Source organism: Monodelphis domestica, chromosome 1 (genome assembly GCF_027887165.1).
Source record: "Monodelphis domestica isolate mMonDom1 chromosome 1, mMonDom1.pri, whole genome shotgun sequence".
In the NCBI taxonomy this organism is placed as follows: Eukaryota; Metazoa; Chordata; class Mammalia; order Didelphimorphia; family Didelphidae; genus Monodelphis; species Monodelphis domestica.
Genome location: NC_077227.1, coordinates 62,535,195 through 62,549,655, shown reverse-complemented (window position 1 = coordinate 62,549,655; position 14,461 = coordinate 62,535,195). Strand labels below are relative to the sequence as shown.

The 14,461-nt window shown below is 41.4% G+C and overlaps 1 long non-coding RNA gene across 1 annotated transcript; it reads left to right on the top strand.

Moving 5' to 3' along the window:
- Positions 1 to 3,463: 3,463 nt before the first annotated feature.
- Positions 3,464 to 7,186, top strand: LOC103106765 (uncharacterized). The gene is made up of 3 exons (XR_008912350.1): positions 3,464 to 3,641; positions 4,505 to 4,602; positions 7,034 to 7,186. It is a non-coding gene; the product is annotated as an uncharacterized LOC103106765 (long non-coding RNA).
- Positions 7,187 to 14,461: the final 7,275 nt, after the last annotated feature.

Genomic DNA, 14,461 nt, shown 5'->3' with positions numbered 1-14,461 from the left:
AGTATTTATGTAGTGATTAAGATTTTCAAAATCCCATTTTAGGAGGAAACTGAGAAAATTTTATAGCAAGTTTCTCTGATAAGTCTCATTTCTCAAACAAATACAGAACTGAGTTAAATTGATAAAAATAGCAATAATTCCCCAATTGATAAATGGTCAGAAGATATGAATAGGTAGTTTTCAGAGGAAGAAATTAGAGTCATATTAAAAAGTGCTCTAAATTACTAATAATTAGAGAAGTGCAAATGATTTACCACCTCATACTCATCAGATATATCCCCATTTTATCTTCACAAAAACCCTGGGAGCTAGGTGTTTGTATTGTCCTCACTCTGTAGATGAGGAAACAGAGGTAAACAGAGATTAAATGAGTTGCCCAGGATCAGAGGTAGGAATTAAACTCTGATCTTTTAGATTTTTAGATTCAAAGATCTGGATTTTACCCACAATGCCACCTAGAGGCCTCTTCAAGAAGCTCAGAATGGGTGGTGACAATTTTTGCTGTAAAATCTCAGAGGATACCAGTTGAGAGGGAGGGATCAGGAACTAGTTTTATAGAAGGAAGGAAGGAAGAAAAAAATGAGAGATTAGAACTCCTTGTGAATCTGTCCTAAATGGGACAGCTGGTGCATCTGAGTAAGACTGAGATAAAAGCTTAATCTAAGGAAAGAAGGATTTCCAGGTTGCAACTGTGCCCATTTGAGATTAGATAACATAAATTTATAGAACCATAGGGGTGGGGTGGGGGTGGCAGGGAAGGAAATGGTTAGATTTTATAGCATTTTGGAATCCTACTTTAAAAAAAAGACAAGTGGTAGAGGTGATTCAAGGTTGAAGATTGGTAGGAACCAAAGGAAGGAAAAACAAAAGGTTAAGAGATCGAAGGAGAACAATTCATAGTAGAACTGATTAGAGATTCAAGACCATGAAGACAGGAACATGAGTGTTATAGAGAAAGATGATGCTTTGAATGAGCGAAACCATTTTAGGAGGAGAAAAACAGATAGATTTAGCAGGATAGGACATGATTAGAGGGGAGATATTAAGATTTCAAAATTGTGGGAAAGGTTAGAGCAATTGTGTGTGATCATATAAAGATATAAGGTATAGACATTTGTGGATGACTGAAGAATGAAGAAGGTCTTGGGAGTCAAGGGTGATGAACTAGGAAGCTAGCATGTTTGAGAGGATATTCATTTACAGACAGTTATATGGTCAGATCTTTAGTTAGAGAGTAAGACTGTACTTACTGAACTCCTTGAAATAGGAGACAGGATGCCTAGGAGGCCAGTAGAACCATTTGTTGTTGTTTTTTTAAAAGATCTAGAGTATTATCTGAGATCTAGAGAGATCCAGGGAACCTGAGAGTCGGAGACTTTACTAAGGGATGGGGACAAAAGGAGGTCCCAAAACTGGAGTAAGTCAAACATGGCTCATATTATTTACCTAGACCTATTAAATAGTGTCTTCATGATGTCTCCTTAATGGGTATTGGAATTAAAGCTGGCTAACCTGCCTCGGTTTGAATCTTGGCTTTTTTATGTGATATGGTAGACTTGGGGAAAGTGACCTAATTTATCTGCGCTGAAATATCCTCCTGGTAAAACAAGTGGTTGAATTAGATGATCACTAACGAGGTCCCATCTAGCATTTAGGTCTGTGATCCTGAGAAATATGTTTAAAAACCTACCTAGCACAAAGTATTCTGTTAGGGGGAAAGCCTAGAGATGTCCCTTTGAGCATCCCGGATAGCCTTGCCAGCTCATAATTATACAAGGAGCTTTCCTCCCAATAATTTGGTATAATAGGTAAGGAGGGACTGCTAACCTTTCTTTAGAAATGAAGAACCTGGGGCAAAAAGAGGTTAAGCCACTGTCCACAGGGAACAGAGTGAAATAGGAGATCACCAACAGGGACCACTAAGGGATTCCCAAGGTCCTGTGGTAGACCTGGGGATATTAAAAACCAAGATGAAACTGTCCTCCAGCAACTTCCATTCTACTGTGGAGATATATGTACTTGTACATAGAGAATCAATCCAGAGGCTTTACAAAATCATAGGAAGGACTTTTTAGATCACCACTACAACAGTTACAAGCTGGAGCTACAAACAAACAAAATATAGGCAATACAGTCAGGAGACATTCAAAACGAAGTGCTTTTTCTGACTGGACTCTAGGAATGGTAGGGAGATCTGGAGGTTGGAGAAGGCTTTTGACAAGAAAGCAAATATTCAGGTCTCCTTGAACAAACTACCTCAGGGGCTGTTCCTTTGATGCAGTCTACAATTCCTGCCCCATTGAGCATTTGCCCCAAATCTACCAACTCATGGACAACCTCCAGAGGTAACTAGGTTGCAGGGATAATATAGGTTTTCTGGAACAGCTTGATGAAAGTGTGGATTTTGTTTTGATTTTGAGGGATGAGCTTTTGTTGAATTTGTTTTCCTTGAAAACCCTGATCTTCTATTCCAAGTCAGGAGGGATTAGGGTTAAATGATTTGTCCAGGGTCATATAGGAACTAGGAAGTTTCTGAGGCTAAATTTGAACCCAGGATCTCCTGTCTCCAGGGTTATTCCTCTCTCTATCCACTGAACCACTTAGCAGCCCCTAAATCTTCCATTCTTAAGAATTTTTCTTTTTCTTTTTTTAAGTTTCAGAAAACAATAAAACCTGAGTGTTAAACCAGAGGAGAACTAGGGAATTCCATGATTCTATTTTCTCAGGACACCTTGGGTAGTGTGTGAGCTCCTGGAACCCTCTACTGGCACCAGGCAGAAAGGGATTTCATTGAGGTTTTTTGTTTTGTTTTGTTTTATCTGTCTTCGCTGCAAGTTCATGGACTTTCTGGCTTTAAAGTTGACAAGAAACTATTTCCTCCTAGCAAGCTGAGAGGTACAGAAAAGGCGAGCTTGCCAGGCTGAGGTTACAGGAGCAATTCCGGGGAACGCTTGCTTGGGGGGGGGGGCGGTTGAATGAACCCCAATTCTTGAGCACGCATGGACCAACAGCCTCCCTCACTGGACTAGACGCCTGAGCTGCTGGGTTGTTTTGGCGGTGGGTGGGCGCTGAGCCCAAGAGTCCTCCATGTGTCAAAGAGAGGGAGAACCTGAGAGTCCGGTTTTGTATGAACTTCTCCCAAGCCCCTTCCCCAGCCTCAATGGCGTGGACAGCCTACAAGGCACCACCGACCATACTCTTTGTCAGCCCTGCGCCAGGTGGTGGAAAGAACCGAAGGTAGGCTCAGCCTTGGGTCAGCCCTGCCTGGGCTTTCCAAATGCCCACTCCCCACTCCCCCCAAACTGGGGTGGAGTCGGGAGCCCAGAGTCTCCTCTGCGCATGCCCACCAATCCCCAGGCAGGAGATGTTTTCCCTACAAGCAGATTACCTCTAGACATAAACCTTTCTGTGCACATATATATATTGTGCTCCACAGCAAGGAGGGAATGATTTCTCCAAAGAAATGATCCTCAACTTGTTGCCATACGCTTGCTTTCTCAGGATATTTCTATCGGAGCTTCGGAAATCGTCCTGCAGCAGAAGGAATTTTACATACATACCCAGGAAAAGTTAATGCATTGGTTGTCCTCCTTATCTCATGCGGTTCTCACAACCTCTTTGCAAGGCAGCAGGAACTACAGGTTTTTGAAACTGTAATTTTAAATATAATCTGAGATGTCACAAGTTTAGGGAACTCAGACTGAAGAACTTCCCTCCACCAAGCAGAGGACGCCTTCTCTGCAACTGAGGCTCTTAGAAAGTGCCCTTGTTGTTCAATCATGTCTAGCTCTTCCCCGACCCCATTTGGAGTTTTCTTAGCAGGAATATTGGAATGGTTTGCCATTTCCTTCTCTAGCTCATTTAACAGATGAGGAAACGGAGGCAAAAGGGGGGAAGTGACTTGTGTCTTGAAGCTAGATTTGAACTCAAGATTAGTTGTTTGTTTGTTTTTAAACCCTTAATTTCCCACTTTAGAATCAATATTATGTATTGGTTCCAAGGCAGAAGAGCCATAAGGACGAGACGATGGGGTGACTTACCCAGGGTCACAGAGCTAGGAAGGGCCTGAGGAAACATTTGAACTTAGGACCTCCCAGGGCCAAGCTCAGCTCTCAACCCACTAAGCTACCCAGCTACCAAGCTAGCCCTAAAATTAGTCTTTTCTTAGAGCCTTTCTATAATCCGGAAAGTCATTTCACTAGTTGGATGGGTGGACCAAACTGAAGTCCAAGTTAGCACCTGATTTCCCTAAGTGCTTAGATACAAGGTACCACCCTTCTCTAACAATTTAGGTCCTTAGCAGCTTTTTAGTGGGTAAAAAAACCACCACGGATATCACAGACTGGCTTTTGGAGAGCGCCTCAGGAAATAAAAGGAGGCGGGGCTCTTGGTTTCTATTGGTCGGGACTTGAAGGGAGGAGTCGAAGTAACTCACAAGTGGATGCTTTAAGGCTTCTCCATTCCTTTCAGTCCTTGGGAGCAAGATTTTTTATTCTTTCCGCAGCACTCCCTAGCACACCTCATTTGGATCCTGTCTTCTAATGCCTCGAAGGAGCATGGGCACCAAACCTCCACCAGAGGAGAGGAAACCTGATTCTTTGAGTAAGTGAAGCCTTCTGTTCCACAAAGACTTGTTGAAGTTTGATGACTTTTCTATGGGGATGATGGGTTGACATCTCTTCCGTGTCTTCAGGATTTCCGGACTTTGAAGGAATTTCAGTTGACAGGATGCTTCTGGGTTAGTGCTGGAATATTTTTATTAGCTCAGATTAAGTTCAGGGTCAGATCCTTGGTCCTTGAAAAAAATGGTCAATGAATGAAAGTGTGAATGAATAGATGAAAGAGCCCAGTCTCTCCTCCAACTCTCCCCACTCCCAGGTTAATTCAAACCCTTTGCATTTTATTCTGAAATAATACATTGAGACCCCTTGTGAAATTGATTCAAACTGTCTTCCCTTCTGCCTGAACAGTCTTCCTAGTCCAGATTATCTATGCTTATCAGTTTGCATATTTTATCACCCAAGGAGAATGCAAACTCCTAAATGTTAAGGGGAGTAGAGGGGAAGGTTGGAGGAAGAGGTTGCTTGTTATCTTCATTCTATCTCTATGTCTTGCATGTTGTCAGCAATAAATCTGTGGTGGGAAGGGCTTAAGTTGATGCTTGGAAATCTGCCCTCAAAAAAGATTTTTAAAGTTGTTACTATTAATGAAGGACTTTGTCTGGATGTTTTTCTTTCACTAGTGTCTTGAGTTTTATATATATATAATATGGAGGGGGGGCGGCTGGGTAGCTCAGTGGATTGAGAGCCAGGCCTAGAGACAGGAGGTTCTGTGTTCAAATTTGTCCTCAGTCACTTCCTAGCTGTGTGACCCTGGGCAAGTCACTTAATCCCCATTGCCTAGCCCTTACCACTCTCCTGCCTTGGAACCAATACACAGTATTGATTCCAAGCTGGAAGGTAAGGGTTTAAAGAAAAAGAGTTATATATTAGGATTTTTTTTAAAGCCCTTCCCTTCTGCTTTAGAATTGATTTTGGTTTCAAGATGGAAGGACAGTAAGGACTAGGCAATTAGGGTTAAGTGACTTGCCCAGGGTCCCATGGTTCAAAATGTTTGAGGTTAGCCTAAGATCAGATGAGAACCCAGGTCCTTATGACTCCAGGTTTGGTTCTCTATCTTGAGCTATTAAAATGGCTCAATGGATATGATGAGGCTGACCCCAGAGCCAAGAAGACCAGAGGATTTAGAAAGGGGTTCAAATATGGAGAGGCAAACATGGCATCATGAATTAAAAGATCTGCCCTTAAGTTCAAGTCCTACCTCTGACATAGTTTGGCTGTGTGACCCTGAGCCAATCTTTGAATCCCTTAGAGCTCTAGGGAACTCAACCTAGTGATCTGCCCTCTCTGCCCAGTGGAGAGAGAGAGAAGGAGTCAGGGCTAGGAATAGACACAACTTCCTACCTCTTGGGACAGTTGTTTCTCAGCATTTGCACTAGGCTTTTCAAGCCTGCAGCTTCTTTTTAGGCACCCACAACCCTGGGCTTCATGGTAGATGAGCTACAGTTCAACAAGTACCAAATCCCTGTTCTGCATCTCACATTTATATATCTAGAGCTGGAAGAGACCTTTGTAGCCATCCAGGCCAATTCCACCAGTTAGAAATGGGGGCACCTATGATAGAACTGATTGTCACTATAACCTGACATCACTATGGTAAAACTGAAGGAGAAAAGGAGTAAGAGATGAGGAAGGGAAGATCTTTGTCATCCAAGAGTGGGATGGTAGAGAAAGTAATCACCATGGACAAAGTGGCAAGAAAGGGGGGATTTCAAGGGTCCAAGGGGTGAGAGAGGGGATTCCAAGCCTAGAGGATACCTGAGCCAAGACACTGAATGAGAAAGTGGTTGTTCAGCTGGGCTGGAGAATGTAGAAGTAAGCTGGAGAGGTAGGTTGGTTCCAAATTGTAGTTAATTGACTTGCCACCAGATTCAGAGGCCTTTGCTTCATATACTCCACTTCTTTTCCCCTCCTTAAGAAATGAGGAGTAAATGAAAGAATGATGGTGGAGTTGATGGAGGGGAAGAGAATGGGGTGGGGGGAAGATATTTAAATTATTTGCCAATGTCAAGCAGTCAAGTGAATAAATGTGGAGGCAGAGCATCTATTTAAGGGAGGGTATTACAATAGGAAAGTCAAAAGTAATAACTTGATTGGCCTAAAAGTCTTGAGAAAAGGAAAGGGAACAAACAGATATAAGGGGCATAATAAAGACCTGAGGACACACTTTATGGAATATTCCTAATGAAGGAAGAAGAGAATGAAAAGATAGAAATACTGGGCAAAGAGAAGGAGAAAAGCATATCAGGGAAAGGAAGGGAGGGAGGATTAAAGACAAGACACAGTTGTGTCCATTGCTACAGAGGCTTTTTGAAGGCTCAAAGCCATTATTCTACATGTGATCTAGTAAGAGAAGGAAATGCTCCAGTTTTTGTAAATTAACTCTCCAAATCTTTTCCCTCCCTTTCTCTTAGAGCCTGGCTCTAACCTACCTGCAAGAAGAAAACGAACAATATTTAGTAAAGTACAACTCGATACTTTGATCGACTACTTTCAAAAGAACAACTACCCTGGGATAAAAGAAAGAGAACAACTTTCCAAGATGATCAATGTTCCCGAAGACAGAATACAGGCAAGTAGAGAGTTCATGCTGGTATGTTACATGTATAGAAATGATAGTTTCTACACATATATGTGTTTCTTTAAAGTTCTGTTATAGATAGCATAAAATCTATTTAAAAAACAAAATCCTACATTGCCTTTCTTTTATCAACTTGACATTTACTCCTGTGCTAGTAGAACTATGATACACAGTGGAATCCCAGCTCTTTGAGCTTTAAGGGGATCATGTAATTGTTTTGGATGTTGAACATCAGACCCTCATCACACTACATATTTGATGTGAAGAGTTTTTCCCAGACTATTTACACAATTATGAAAGGATCTGTTTTTTAGTACCATGGCTCTGAAAGATGTTTGATTTGTATATCTTCTGTGTTTTCATGTGGCAAATTTTACCAGATGTGGCCCTTAAGAAAAAAAATAGTGGGGATTATTATTTTTTTTTTAAACCCTTACCTTCAGTCTTGGAGTCAATACTGTGTATTGGCTCCAAGGCAGAAGAGTGGTAAGGGCTAGGCAATGGGGGTCAAGTGACTTGCCCAGGGTCACACAACTGGGAAGTGTCTGAGGTCAGATTTGAACCTAGGACCTCCCGTCTCTAGGCCTAGCTCTCAACACACTGAGCTACCCAGCTGCCCCCAGTGGGGATTATTTTTAAGTTTATGTCTCTATCACTTCTCAGCCTTTTGGCTAAGATCAAGTGAAGGTTATGTCTCTTTAGGCCTTTATTTTAATCAGATGAAGAAATCTGCCAAAAAGAGAAATGTCTTTTTGTCAACTTGTCCTGTCATGTTTAGATAAATCTGTCATAATGAGAAACTGAGGCACAAAGGTTAACGTCTTTACTGGCAAGACTAGCAATTATCAATAAAATAACTCAATAGTCCCTCAGTAACCAAAGGCCCCTAACAGCCCAGCCCTTTTGTACAGTTTAATGGCTATATAGGGTCCAGAGATATCCTCTTCATTAAGATTGTAATTGGTTACTTTTATTTTTTATTTATTTATTTATTTATCTGTTTTCTCATGGTTACATGATTCATTTTCTCTCCCTCCCCTCTTCCCTCCCCTGTCCTGGATCAAACAGGAAATCTCCACTGGTTTAGTTGTCTTATTATTCAAAACCAATTTCCATATTATTCTTATTTGTAATAGAGTACTCTTTTAAAAACCCAATCCCAAATCATATACCCATATAACTGAGTGATAAATCACATGTTTTTCTTCTGGATTTCCACTCCCACACTTCTTTCTCTAGATGTTGATAGCATTCTTTTTCAAAAGTCCCTCAGTATTGTCCTGGATCATTGCATTGCTATTAGTAGCAAAGTCTGTTATATTTGATCATTCCATCATGTTTCAGTTACTGTGTACAATGTTCTCCTGGTCCTGCTCATTTCACTCTACATGAGTTTATGGAGGTCTTTCCAGTTCATATAGAAATCAAGCAGTTCATCCTTCCTTGTAATACAATGAAATCCCATCACAATCATATACCACAATTTTTTCAGCCATTCTCCAATCAAGAAGCCCTCCCTCATTTTCCATTTTTTTTTTTGCCACCACAAAGGTGTGACTATAAATATTTTTGTATGAACATTTTTTTTTATTTTGGGGGGGGGGGTATGAACTTTGTAGTAGTATTGCTAGTTCAAAGGGCATGCAATAATTTGGGCATAATCCCAAACTTCCTTCCAGAATGGTTGGATCAATCCACAACTCCACCAGTAATGCATTAGTGTCCCAATTTTGCCATATCCCCTCCAACATTGATTGTTTTCCTTAATCTGTCATATTGGCTAATCTGCTAGGTATGAGGTGGTACCTCAGAGTTGTTTTGATTTGCATTTCTCTAATCAGGAGAAATTTAGAACCCTTTTTCACATGATTATTTATAGTTTTGATTTCTTCATCTGAAAATTGCCTATTCATATCCCTTGACCATTTTTCAATTGGGGAATGGCTTGATTTCTTATGAGTTTGACTTAGTTCTGTATATATTTTGGAAATTAGATGTGATTGATTCTTAATTTCACTATCTATCAGACCATCTGAATAGTCTTCATCATCATAGCAACATTCTCTCAAAGGCTTCATGACAACTCAACCCCCTGTGCTCTCCTCCCAGATTAGGGATCTTCCAGAGTCCATGGCATTATGGAGGGGCAAGAGACTTAGTCATCTTCCTATAAAATTCTCCAGAAGGTTCCTTATCTACCTGCTCCCTGTATTAATGGAGCCCAACTCTAGGAAAACATCTTGGGACCACACCAAATTATCCTTCATCTATCTTTCTCATCTACTTCAACTGACATGCTTGTTTTGCTTGCTTACTGAGATGTAGGCATTAGACCTGCACAGTAACACTGTAAGCCTTAAAGCCTTATAGCTTGATTACAATGGTTCCTGTGATGATGAACAAAACTCTTAACCATTGATCAGTTTTACAATGTTTAGAGAAATACCTGTTTAAAGAAACAACAATTGACCCCTTTTCATGATAAGGTAAAAATAAAATTGAAGTGTGGTTAATGGACATTATGACATTTCCTCTCCCCATTTAGGTCTGGTTCCAAAACAGAAGAGCTAGAAAATCATTGAATCCAAAACAGCTTCCATCTCAACCTTCTACAAGCTTAGGTGAAATTCAGGGAGAGGACCTCTCTGAAAATGCTCTGTCATCACCCAGTATGTCTGGGTCTTCCTCCAGCACAGATGAAGAGCCTAGTCAGGAAGTTGGCCAAAGGACTAGCTGCTCCCCAAAGAGAAAGAAGGTGGATTCAGCCACTGAGGATGCTTGCTCAAGTGCCCAAGGACATTACTCTGATTCCTCCCCAACCACAAATGCCTCAACTGAACTTCAGCTTTGTACAATGTCCCAAAGAAGTTCCAGTCAGTGTGCACCTTCCTCAGCTCTTCAGAGTACACCTGGGCCACAAATCTATGGCCCACACACCTCCTCTTATGAGCCTAGTCAGGAAGCTGGTCAAAGGACTAGCTGCTCCCCAAAGAGAAAGAAGGTGGATCCAGCCACTGAGGATGCTTGCTCAAGTGCCCAAGGACATTACTCTGATTCCTCCCCAACCACAAATGCCTCAACTGAACTTCAGCTTTGTACAATGTCCCAAAGAAGTTCCAGTCAGTGTGCACCTTCCTCAGCTCTTCAGAGTACACCTGGGCCACAAAACTATGGCCCACACACCTCCTCTTATGAGCCTAGTCAGGAAGCTGGTCAAAGGACTAGCTGCTCCCCAAAGAGAAAGAAGGTGGATCCAGCCACTGAGGATGCTTGCTCAAGTGCCCAAGGACATTACTCTGATTCCTCCCCAACCACAAATGCCTCAACTGAACTTCAGCTTTGTACAATGTCCCAAAGAAGTTCCAGTCAGTGTGCACCTTCCTCAGCTCTTCAGAGTACACCTGGGCCACAAAACTATGGCCCCCACACCCCCTCTTATGGAGAAGTGTACTCAACACCTCATGGTCAAGAGCAAAACTGGATAAATAGACAGCTTTACTCAAACCATTACCCATTGCCTTTTCAGGATGCACAAGAGCCCCCATGTCAACCGCAGCAGTATCAACCTCAGCAGTCAGAAGCCCTTTTGCCCTTGGTGCCTCAACATCCCACCTTTCAGACACAACACATAACCCCATCTCTGAATCAAGCACCACAAGAGCTTCAAGGTCTGACACAGCCACCTCTTTTGTTGATAGAGGAAGAGCACCAAGAAGAACTGAGTCCCATTGATCTATCCAAGAGAACCATTGGACTTGAGTCTACATGTTTGCTTCCTGATGGAGATCCAGCTGCCTCCCTGGAGGTTGCCCCACAGGGTGATCTGAATGTCCCACAGGAGCATCCGACATGTCCCCAGGGATATCTGGTTGATCCTGATGAGTATCTGGCTGACCTCCTCAGTGATTGGTTAAAGACACCATATGACAGATTCCTAAATTCCTCATTTCGAGATACCTTAATATCTATACTAAATGGTGAATTTTCAGTTAAGTGAAAAATAGAGATCTCAAGTTATTTTGAGGAATATGGATAGCATGGTGTGATAGGCACTATAATAAAATCTTTGTCTTACTTTGTCAATTAAGGATAGATGTCATTTGTGAGTGCTTGAGCAGATCCAAGGCCAACCTGAGTGGTGGGATAGGATTTTGGTTTGTTTGGGGTTTTGTTTTTTAAATTTGTGTTCCGAAGGGTCAGTATTCATTTCAGAATTAAGCTGAGCTTTGAGTAATGACAGCAAAAAGAAAATACTCCAGGGTTTAACACTGATAGGAGTATTACTATGCTTTCAATGTCCTTAGACAACTCTAAGACCATAAGCTTCAGAGAATGTTCAGTTGCATTGGAAAGAGAGAGACCCTCCCCAGAAGCTCTCTACACTTAAGAATCACAGAATTCAAAGCTCTATTCAAAACCAAACTCAGTTTTGCAATGAGGACAGTTTCTTAATTACTGAGAACCAAGGACTCTGTCAGGTATGGAAATATAAGTTCAGAGAGAAAAGGGGTAAAGGGGAGGGAAATCATTGAATTTAAAAACAGAAAAAGATAGGTACAGAAAAGACATGATTAGTCTAAAATGGACTATCCACAATTTTCAGGTCCTCACAAAATACTCTGAAGTTTAAGTGTCAGACCTGTGTATTAAGGTATTGTGACTCAGTGAGGGCACTGGGAGAAGCAATTAGAGCCTGTCTCTGAACTGCTGGACCTTCTCCAAGTCATCAGGCAATGGCCAGAAATGGGGATATGGACCAATGTACCCAAAGTATTCCCTGTTTGATTTGTTCAACAAAGCAAGACTGTAAGTGGGGAAAGAATATTAAGGGCTACATCAGAGCAGTCCCCAGTCTAAGGGGAAGGAACACAAGGAATTTGACCCAATTCTCTCCCCCTCTTCCCCTCTCCCCATCCCTCACCCCAAGCTGTCTCTCTGTCTCTATCTCTTTCTCTCTCTCCTCTCCATCACTTAATACAGTGTGTAATATTTATAGGGAAAATGAATGGAATTGAAGAACAGGATAGGGAAGGTTTTGTAACAGGGACTGGAGGAATTGTAGGGAAAGAGGGAATATGGCTGCCAATGAGCTAAAAGGAGAAAGATGCCCCCTGCCAAGATGCTATTTTTGAAAAATGGGGTTCCTGAGAAATGGGCCACTCATGACAGCCTGAGGGAACATCTTCTCTATAGATTGATGTTGCAGATAGCCCAGAGCAGGTCAGCATGGACCCTCCTGAGGCACAAGCCTCCTTGCAGGCTTAGTTGCCCAGCAGAGGTCCAATAAGGACTATTTATAGTTGAATGGCTGTTCTGAGGTTCAGCTCCTTCTATGTCCCCTGAAATGTTAGTCCTCTTATCTGACTGTGATATTCAAATAAAGATAAATTTTAATAACAAGTTTGGATTGGGGAGGTATCAGGGAAGGGGGATTTTCCTAGATGAGGTTTGAGTCTTAGCTTTTGAGCTGAGGCCAGGCCTCATAGGCTGAGGGAGGGTTTCTTTTATTCCTGTCTATGCTAATGTATGCTAATTTTCTTAAGTTCAAAGTCTTAGCAGTAGACAGCAAGATGGAGAAAAGTTCTGACTTTCAGAGCTGGTTGGGCCTGTCTCTGGGCTGATGCCCCTAAAGATTGGCCAAACTGCTTCCCTTAAGTCCTTCTGTCCAAAGATCACAGGGATCCAGGTAGAGCACTGTGAATCTTAAAAATTCTCAGACCCTACTTCAGAAGATTTGGTTAAGACCATTCCCCATTTTAAACAATGAAGAGACTTAGTCAGGGATGTATGTGAGAACTTTACATTACTCCACCTATACTTAGACAGTGCCTTACGGGGAGATAAAGTTTTAAACTCCCTACTGAACAATGAAAAAAGTACTTAACCCATACTTATAGTGAGGCAAAAGCCTTAAGCTAAGTCTGTTTTTAGGAAGGTGCTAAGTACCTATGAAGGTTAAAGTAATCACTAAAAGGTCAGGCAAACTTACAAGTTGCAAAGAGGTGTGAACTTACTCAGAAGTTTTAGTCTAACCAGAAAAGTTTAATCTACTCAGGTGTGAATTACTCAAAAGTTTAGTCTACTCAGGTGTGAATTAAGAATGGTCAGTCCTTTGGAAAAATGTCTACTGTGATTGGTAGATGTGAGAACTTAGGGGAGGTGACATAGGAGAAAATTCTCTTTAAAAGGAGTTCAAAAGAGGTCTTGGGGAGATTGAGCTGGCCAAAGCTGAACTGGTGTCTCTGAACACTAGAATCTTGCTTGGGACAAATCTTGTGGTGAGTGGATAAAAGATTGACTGATCTCTCTCTTAAGGCTTAATAAGCCTAGGCTGGGCAATCTCTTTTCTCATTGTTTCCTCTTACGCTCTCTCATTAATTCCTTATTTGTATTAGTTAAAATCTCCATAAAAACCCAGTTGACTTGGATATACTTCATATTTGGAAATTTTTCCCTGGCAACCACTTTATTTTTAATATAAAAAAAATATCTTTGAGGTCATAGTTTAAGACAATCCACTCTTTTAACTGTCACAGCACACAGTTGGGAAATTCAGGAATAGAGGTCCTTCTAAACAGAGACAGGAAGAGAGACTCCTTCCAGATCCAGGGTCAGGAAGGAAGTGCTAGTCACAAGACCAACTGCCACTCCCAGTTGCCCCTTTCCCCATCAACTGTCAGTCTTGTCAGTATCTTCTCTCTGTAATAATTAAAATAGTGGAAGACATAAATTGTAGTAGATATAAGAGTGGATAGTTTAAATTGTGACCGCAGAAAATATGGTTTCAAGACAGTGACTTGTTTTAAAATCAAATATATAAGGTGGTCGCCAGGGAAATATTCCCAATTATGAAATATACCCAAGTCAACTGGGTTTTATAGAGATTTTAATTAATACAAATGAGGAATTAAAGAAAGAGAGAAAAAAGGGAATAATGAGAAAAGGATAAGCTGGCCCAAAGCCCTAAGAGAAAGATCAGTCAGTCCTTTATCCACTCACCACAAGATTTGTCCAAGCAAGGATTCTAGTGACACCAGGCCAGCTTCATCTCAGCTGACTCCACCAGCTCAATCCTGAATCTGAAACTGAATGTGAATGATCCTCCAGCTTTATCTGAGCTCCTATTTAAAGGGAATTTTCTCCTATGTCACCTCCCCTAAGTTCTTACATCTACCAATCACAGTAGACATTTTTCAAAGGACAGACCATTCTTAATTCACACCTGAGTAGACTAAACTTTTGAGTAATTCAAACCTGAGTA